This window comes from Phyllostomus discolor, chromosome 7 (genome assembly GCF_004126475.2).
Source record: "Phyllostomus discolor isolate MPI-MPIP mPhyDis1 chromosome 7, mPhyDis1.pri.v3, whole genome shotgun sequence".
NCBI classification, from domain to species: Eukaryota; Metazoa; Chordata; class Mammalia; order Chiroptera; family Phyllostomidae; genus Phyllostomus; species Phyllostomus discolor.
This window is the reverse complement of record NC_040909.2, coordinates 37,262,745-37,272,307: the sequence shown is the minus strand read 5'-3', so window position 1 is coordinate 37,272,307 and position 9,563 is coordinate 37,262,745.

Genomic DNA, 9,563 nt, shown 5'->3' with positions numbered 1-9,563 from the left:
GGACCTGGGCTGCCATGTTTGGACCAGGAGGGGGGGCCCTTGGAGGCTAGTTATTGCTGCAGCCAGCCCAGGCATGCCCCACGCACCCAGGTCCAATAGCAATGGGTCCTGCCTTGCTTCAATCAGTATGCTTTCCCCCCTGATTGTTAAAAGAAATATGTGTTTGGTGCAGAAAATCTGGAAGAAAATGGAAAGAACAAATTTCATCCCTACCCAGAGAGGTATAAAGTTTTGCTGAGACAGAGAGAGAACAAAAGCATTTTCCAGTCTGGAAGTCCTACAGAGGCAAAGCCCAGCATAGCTCCCCAAACCAAAGTGGAGCCCGGCACACGGCAGGCAGCAATATTTATTGAAAGAATAACCGAACCTAAATAACTGCTATTATTTATCCTAGATGACCCAAGGAAATTAAGTAAGTGTTAACATTTTTTGATAATCAAAAGGCTTATCTGGTAAGTCTCCCAGGCCAAAAAATTTTTCTCTATCGTTTTTTTCCCTTGATGCATTGTTTTTCTTCCTTTGGCTTATTCTTGCCAAGACCAACCATTTAAGAAGCAAGGGTTACACATTTTAAGTAGTTTTGATCATGTTTTACTGTTCAAACACTTTACAAAAATAGGTCTTATTATTAAATTGCTCTAATGATACATATAATATAATCTTCAGAAACTGATCTGGCAGGCTCTTATGATTTCAAAACATGCAATTACTAAGAAGCAAAGTTTAAATCATTGAGTTATTTCACATTCATGCCTGGTCACCTAAATGAGAAACATCTTAAATCTGATGATATTCAAGAGAAACAATTGAGAATATTTTTTTTAATTTTACTCTTTTTTAAAAGATTTTATTTATTTATTTTTAGAGAGGGAAGGGAGGGAGATAGAGAGAGAGAGAGAGAGAGAGAGAGAGAGAGAGAGAGAGACATCACTGTGCGGTTGCTGCGGGTTATGGCCTGCAACCCAGGCATGTACCCTGGCTGGGAACCGAACCTGGGACACTTTGGTTCCCAGCCCGAGCTCAATCCACTGAACTACGCCAGCCAGGGCTGAGAATATTTTTTAACTCTTTGTGATTTGCCATCTTAAAATGGATGATTCATCATTGTTTCCTCTGAAAGCAGCATCCCTACCTTTTGCTTTGCAGGGTACTTCTAAGTCCTTTTCAGCAATGTATCAAGTCCATCTCCTCCTTTAGGAAACAAATGTTTCAAATCATCCCTGACTATCTAGAAGAGTAAAAATGACTTGTCCCACCCTGGCTGGTGTGGGTCAGTGGATTGAGTGTCAGCCTCTGAACCAAAGGGTCACTGGTTTGATTCCCAGTCAGGCCACAGGTCTGGGCTGCTGGCCAGATCCCCAGTTGGGGCGTGTGAGAGGCAAACAATCCATGTGTCTCTAGCACATCGATGCTTCCCTCCCTCCATTTCTCTTTCCCTTCCCCCCTCTCAAATAAATAAATAAACAAACAAATAATGAAGTCTTTTTTAAAAAGTGACATGTCCCTGGTTCTTCTTTGTCTAAATATTTCACTCATAGATGTTTTTGTTTCTTCCAATGTTTTATTATGTTTATGAAACTTTTCTATAAAAACATATGAGAGGGGATCCCCCCAAAATGGAATTATTTTCTGGAGGGCAGAACCCTTATAGGATAGAATTCCCCCGCTAGGTGAGTGTTCTAGGAACCTATCTCTATCAGTGTACCAGCTGGTGATGTTGTAAGAGGCTGCATTTGGCTTCTGTGATTTTTTTTTTCTAGAGATTCAACACATTTGCCTTTTTCATGATGGATAATTCACAAGCACACTTGCCCACCCCTCTCTGAGTGTAAACCAGTTTTTGACCAAAAACGGCATGACCCCCATGCCCCATCCTCCCTATTTACCTGATTTTGTCCCAAGTGACCTATTTTTGTTTCCCTAGATGAAAAAACTCCTTAAAGAGAAATGTTTTGCTGATGTGGAAACAAAAAATGGCAGAAGCACTAAGAGGCTTCAAAATACATGAGTTCAAAAACCGTTTTGAGCAGTGGGAAAAAATCTTGATTGGTGAATTGCATCAAATGGAGAGTACTTTGAAGGTGACTGAAGTTTAAACATGTAAGAATAAATACATTATTTTTGAGAAGTAAATTCCATTTTGGGGAGGTCCCCCCTCATAAGCTCATTTTATCTTTTTAATTCTCATCTGAGGATTTGGTTTTATTGATTTGTGTGTGTGTGTGTGTGTGTGTGTGTGTGTGTGTGTTTGTGTGTATGAGAGAGAGGGAGAGATAGAGAGATGACAGATGAGAGAAGCATTGATTGTTTGCTTCCTGTACACACCTGACAGGGGATCTAACCCACAACCTAGGTATTTTTTTAAAAAACATTAATATTTTTAAAAGATCCCTGGGTGATTCCAAAATTCAGCAGAGTTTAGGAACCAATACCATATGGACTTATAAGTGTAAACAATTTGTAGGTGTTACTTAAAGGACTTAATTTACAGAATAATTCACAGACATCATATATATTTTCATTTAAAATACTTCAACACTAAAATGATAAAATATTTCAAAAACATAGAAAAGACTTTCCATAAATTAAAAATTATTTTGTAATCTGAAATATTGCCTACTATTACAATCCACTCTTTTTTTATGAGGAGAATATCAGGCATACTTATTTCCAGTACCAAACGCCTTTTTATAAGTACAGAAGCAGGAGAAATACTGAAAGATAAAGGGAAGGAAGGATATAAACAAAGGAAAACTAAAATGATTATTTACCAAGAATTGCAAATGCTCATTTTCTGTGCACACCACAAAGTTCCCTTCTCTGTTCCTAGGACTTTGTGTAATTTTCAGGGACATGGAAGTAGAAGACTCATGCTTTTAGTTTATCAAAATAAACCTGGGTGTTCCCTTCCCAGCCCTCAGTGAAAACTGAGACTTTACTCATCTTTATGAAAAAAGAAAGGGAGGGAGGGAGGAAGGAAGGGGGGAAAGGAGGGAAGAAGGAAAGGAAGACAGGAGAAAAGAGAGAGCAGGAAAGTGGTGAGCCTGCCTGTCCTTCGAATTGCTTTATGGTTCAGATGCCCCTCCCGCTTGACGGGTCCTCTCCCCAACAGGCTTTGTGTGTTAGGGCGTCAGCAACAGTGTAAAGGGAGCCACTTCACACTGGAGCCAAGCTGCCGTCCCAGAGCAACGGCCATGCACGCCTTGTGTCTCAAATCTTGGAAGGTTAAAACTGGGCAAAATAACCTTCGGACTGGGCCTAGGGCAACATGATGCCCCCAAAAACTGTTTGCGAAGATAACAAGAAAGCCGTTATTATGACTACTGGACTGGAAATTAAAAACATGACTTAGAATTAACATCACCATGTTGTGTCATCTGCACCAGTAGAAATGCCTTCCTTCTATGGACGTAACTGTTCCCCTTCCCTCGCTCCTGAACGCCCCTTGCCTTTGTCTCCTAATTGGGACACTGCTTGGTTTTCTGCTGGAATCAGTGCTTCCCAAATAGCTATTCTCTTGTGCATCTGAATAAATGCTTGTTGCCTCTCACTTTGAAAGGCTTTTTTTTTTTTTTTAATTTTTAGGTTAACAGGGACATCGGAGGGCTAGGTCAGCTGAGACTCCCGCTGCCCGTCTGGTAGAGAGAACAGCTTATAATAACAAACACACACCAGACTTGGATGAGTTACCTCCCCACAACCTGCAGGCCTGTTGGGGCCATTTCATTCTTCAAAGTCCCATTTCTATAATCTCTTCCTGCCACGCTATGGGGACAGCACCTGCTGCAGATCTTTGGAAGAACTTCTTGCCTTCATCATCAAATTCGACTCCCCGAACCTCACAGAAATCTTCAATGTCATTGACACCTCCCTGGGTTGTTGTTCTGTGATTCCAGCCAAGCCCCATCCAGAAAAGTCATCCAGGCCTCCTGGGACTTTTCCCACTGTCGCCCGACTGAAAAGGCAGGGATGGAGCTGCATTCCGAGACACCCCGAGGTTTCTCTTTTCTTCTGAAGGCCACCAAGTCTCCATCACCTAAAAGAAAGGAAGATGCAGGCTTGTTCTCTCTTAGAGCCTATCGGCCAGGGTCTGTGTGGGGAGTCAGAGCCTGGAGGGAGGGTTACTGAGATAAACAGAAGCTTCAAGGATGTATTTGTTAAGAAGGTTTATTGAGCTATGATTTACACAGCAATATTCACCATTTTTAAGGTATCAGGTAGGTTGGGGAGTGGGTTTCAGATAGATAGACTTTATATGTGGCAGAACAGGGGCAGAGTTAGTATTCCATCCAAGTGGATCGGGAATGAAATCAAGGCCTGTGTGTGTCAGAGAGAACAGAAGAGTAGGAATGGGTGGAATGAGTTCCCGGTGCCCTGAGGAAGGCGCTTGTGCCTCCTTAATGGTCGCACTGGCCCAGGAGTCACGAGGGCAACCTAAACTCAATCTGAGCAGCTTTAACTGGAATAAACCCAGATGGCCTGGGCTTGTTGGTCAGGATGGTTGAGTGCAGCCCTTCTGAAACTAGTCACACCAGACAGGGGATTGCTGGACGTTTTCAGGGCTTTCTTTCCGTTGCTCAACATCCTTAACTAGAAGCCGCCAGCAGGCAGGGCCCATGCCTTACATCTATGGAGGAGAGACTATTTCGTGGCCTGACCACTGCCTGGCCACTGCCGGACCTGCCCACTGGATCCTGGCTGGAACAGAGACTGCGTCCTGAAATCCTCTCGGAAATAATCTGATGGACCCCCCACCCTGGCCCCCAGGCATGCCGGTTGCTTGAACAGACCTTTGCCCAGCCTCAGGCAAGCATGTAAGGCATTTTCCCTAATTTGGATGGGTCACCCCCGTCCTCCATCCATCCTGCCCTGTACTATACAACCCCTTATCGCCTGCCACGTGGTGCAGAGGATGTCCGTGGCACCTTGCCACTGCCCAAGGCATGCCTCACATGTAAGCTCCCTTAATAAACTCGATGTAGTGATAGAATTGTTGGCCTTTTTCTTGGTTTGTCTCGGCCTGGGAAGTTTACATTAACAATGACCTTTTCCAATCAATGTCTGTGGTTGCTGATGCTAGCAACAGAAGAAGAGGCTTTCTAAGCTCTGTTCCTTTAACTCTGTCCAGGCCACCACAAAGCTGATCACCTTGCTCTTTTGTGCTAGTGACTCTCACCTCAGCTCCACAGTTAGAAATAGCATGAAGGTGATTTTACTCCTGAATCCTGCCCTGGCCGCTTTGTGCAGTGCTCTGTCGGCCCATCCCCTCTTGCACAAATAGAAGAGGCTGTTGATGGAGGCAGCATCTTTCGTCATCGCCCAACTGGCAGCTGCAGGAAGACTTCTCCTGCTGGTGGGAGTAGAATGTATTTCTGAGCATTAACAGAGGCTCTTGTGTTACTGAACCCCACATGGAGATTACAATGCAGTTCAGTGAAGATACGATACAGGCTGCCCATGCAGGAGGACCACTCTGTGCGGTCTGGTCTGCCAAGAACCGTGGGTATGAGCCTGAAACTGTTGGAGAAGCAGCTCAGTCAGACACATGCATCAGTATTTGCTCTTGTTTGGCTGCATTGACTGGTCAGAATAAAACCTGCAGGATACCGAAGCGGTTCTTTTATTTTATTGGAAAACACCAGAGCTGACCCTATTTGGAGCCCTTAGGAAATGCTCAGAAAAGCTTTCAGCTTCTCTGCAAAATTAATTCACAGACCCATAAAGGCAAAGGAGGAGATCTTATTTAGTGATATCAAAAGTTGGAGAGGGATTTTCAATTTGTTTTATTTTTAATTTTTAGTTGAAGTTATTGGGGTGACACTGTTTAATAAAATTATATAGGTTTCAGGTGTATAATTGTATAACACATCATCTCTATATTGTATTGTGTGTTAACCACCCCAAGTCAAGTCTCCCTCCATCACCATTTATTCCCCTTTACCCTCTTCTACCTGCCCCACCCCCTTCCCTCTGGTAATCACCACACTGTTGTCTGCATCTGTGATTTTTTTCTCCCTTAACACTTTCACTTTTTTCACCCAGCCCTGCAACCCCCTCCCCTCTGACAACTGTCAGTGTGTCCTCTGTGTCTATGAGTCTGTTTCTGTTTTGCTTGTTAGTTCATTAGGTTCTATTTTGTTCATTAGGTTCCACTTCAACCTACTTTAAATGCTCATGGGCACCCTGGGGAGGGGCACTTGGCCTCTCTACCATGTCACGTGCTGTCTGGGCCCTGGCTCTGCTTTGAAGGACACCCACACCCACAAAATTAGGCAGATGCTATCTTATTTGAATGAATTTTTAAAAACTATGAAGATTTAAAACACAAACATTGGAAGGTTTTCCCTTTCCCTGAACAGCTGGTTTCTATATGCCTCTTCTCGGATGTCATAAACAGTTGTACTCCAAACAGTCACAACACATATGCTTTATAAAAAGGCTTTTCTTCACGGAACAGCTTCAGGGAGTGTTTTCCTGAAAGAGGCTGTCAACGTCTCACTTTATGGGCCCTAAGTGTGCTTATAAAGTACTGAGATAGATTTCCAATCACACCCACCCAGTGGGCGGTGCTCCCCCTGGGAGTCACCTGGAGAGCTTGCTCACCTGTATGTGTGTCAGGTGGCTACCTGCCTTGTCAGAGGGTCAGTTCGTAAGTGACATAAATGTCTAATCACCATGTTGTATACCTGAAACTAATATAATACTGTATGTCACCTATAATTGAAAAATAAATTTAAAACCAATGAAAATAAAATAGAAGAGACTGTTCCCTTCCCCCTGCTGCCTTGGCCACTGTTGGTGGCTTCTGTTGCTTCCCACACTCAAGAACCAGGATGGCAGAGAGGGTCAGGGGTCATCAAATCCAGTTCTCTCCTTCCGGGGCACTTGGGAGACCACACTAGCCAGCCCCTCACCCTTAGGTAGGGCCCCAGGAATGTTCTGGCCATCAGAAATGATATGTGATCCCAGCTGAGGCAGGACGAAGCTCCCTGGGTTCTCTACTCTTGCCACAGCAACTGGAGGCCACCAGTTCCCATGATGCTATGAGACAAAGGCAGCTGGGATCTCTGTGTCACTGCTCAGAAGGGAGACACCTGGGGAGCCGCTGGACCCACAGTGTGAATGAGAAATAATCCCTTAGGTTTCAGCTATGGAGACTTTGGGGCTCGCTTGTTACAACGTGGTCTACTTTGACTGCACCAGTACAGCAATGGTGGAATCTATATTGTGAAGTCAGCTTCACATTTTATGTCACATAAATGGAAAATTCCATCTAATTTCAAAGTACTTTTTAGTTTAGTTATCTGCCATGTTTTAAAAGTTATTACAAATGAATTTGTTTCGCTGCTTTAGAATAGGTCAAAAATGGAAAAACTTGGCTCCATATTATGCATTTTGAGCGAAGGCCACATTGTTCTAGAGTCTCCACTGGCAACTGCTTGGGAGATGCAGAGTAACGTGGCTGCCTCAGTTCTGGTGTAATGTCAGCCACCAGTCACATAACTGTACGGTTGTAACTTCCATATTTGCATACATTTTTAGACTTTGAAGATTCAATCCAAACAATTTAAGACATTCAAGCTCATAATTTGGTCAAAATATTTATCTGATATCTCCCTTAGGACAAATCAGTAATACGTGTATCTCCTACTTTTCAACAGTTTGCATTATACCACGTCATTTTCATGAAAGACCTACACTATATTAGTACCTGTTTTTGCTAACCAAAGGAAATCAGAAAGGGATTTTTGCTTTTATGAAAAATGCGAAAAGACAGGATAGGGTTCAGTGTTTGTTTTGCAGCAGCCGTTATAGAGGCAGGTGCACCCCAAACAGCAAGTGGCCCCCCCAAGCTCCTTCCCCAGGACCTGCACTCAGCTCCTCAGCATCAAGCTGCCAGAGCTTTGAACTGTGTCTGTGAGCATCTCTTCTTTGTCTCCATTTATTTTGTGCATCTGTTAGCAAGATGTATCCATCAGAAAAGCGTAGGGAGCTCGTAAGGGTGTTATTTTAGCATAAAACTGGACCTAAGTGCATTTGGTACAATTTGGTTATTTTGGGGGTTCTGGGAATGCTAAAAAATTCCTCCATATAAACTAATGGTATTTTCCTCCTTGCTTTACTTCATTCAGCTTACTTTCAGAGAGCAGGGGAAACCTATAACTGCTATCATTCATAGAACAATTCCTAACATACCTTGTATCTAATTTTACGTACATTATATCTAATATCCCACCGCATTAGCCAGGGTTCTCCAGAGGAACAGCCAATGGGATGTTGAAGGGGGCCAGATGCACCACATGGCATAAAAGTTACTTTGAGCTGAGGGCATCTGAGAGTCAACAGGTGCTTATCTGCATAAAAGCAGAGCCTCCCAAAAGGACACAACTCACAAATCCTCTCCCCAGGAGTCTCGGGAGTTCTGGAACCAGAAAAGAGCAACTGGAATCACCAGTAACAGAAATCAGCACCGTACCTAAACAGGCATTGTCACAAAACTATAGAGTCTCCTGTCTATTCGCCTAAGGGCCCATGTATTGTTCCCAAAAGACACTGTTCTTCTATAGTGCCCTTCCCACCCTCCCTCAGTGCTAAGAAGTCATTTGTTTGCCTGTAAATGTCCTTCCACCCTCCTCTTCCCCTATGAAGCCTCCAATTCTCACCACCTCCTAGTCACATTTTTCTGTGAACTCCTGTAAATGTACATGGGTTAAAATCTGCCTTTTGCCAGTTTAATGTGCAGGCCTCCATTTTGAACTAAGAGGGCAGAGAAAATCCATTTCCCCCCTCCCTGACAGTAGTGTGTATCTATGAGAGAGACAGAGAGAGAGAGAGAGAGAGAGAGAGAGAGAGAGAGAGAGAGGGGTTTATTTTAAGAAATTGGCTCATGCAATTGTGGAGGCTTATCAGGTCCAAATTCTTTAAGGTGAGGCTCTCAGGCTGGAGACCCAGGGAAGAGTTGCAGTTCAAGTCCAAAGGTGGTTTTCTGGGAGAATTCTCTCTTCTCCAAAAGATGTCAGTCTTTTCTTTCTTTCTTCTTTTTCTTTTTTAAATTAAGGCCTTCAACTGATTATATGAGTCCTACCCACATTATGAAGAATAATCTGCTTTACTGAAAGCCTACTGATTTATATGTTAATGTCATCCTTAAAAAATACCTGCACAGAAACATCTGGAATAATGCTTGATCAAATATCAGAGTACTGTGACCTAGTCAGATCGATACTGAGATTAACCATTATTACCACTGCTACCCCCATTTTATATATGAGGATATTGACACTCGAAGAAAGCAATTCAATTGCTTGAGGTAAGAGGACCAGGACATACCAGAACTGTAGCAGAGCTAGGATGTGATTCTTGTCTGTGGCTCTGAGCCCTTGGTTTTTGCCTCCTTACATAACACAGTCAGTCACCCTCTGCCAAGGGTCTTTACATAGGGCAGGTTTTATTTACTTATTTTTTTCTTCTAAAATATCTTGGACTTATTATTCCATTGTAAGCAATAAAACTTGATGTTCCTGAAAACTAATCTTGACTGTATTAATTTAGCTGGAAACATC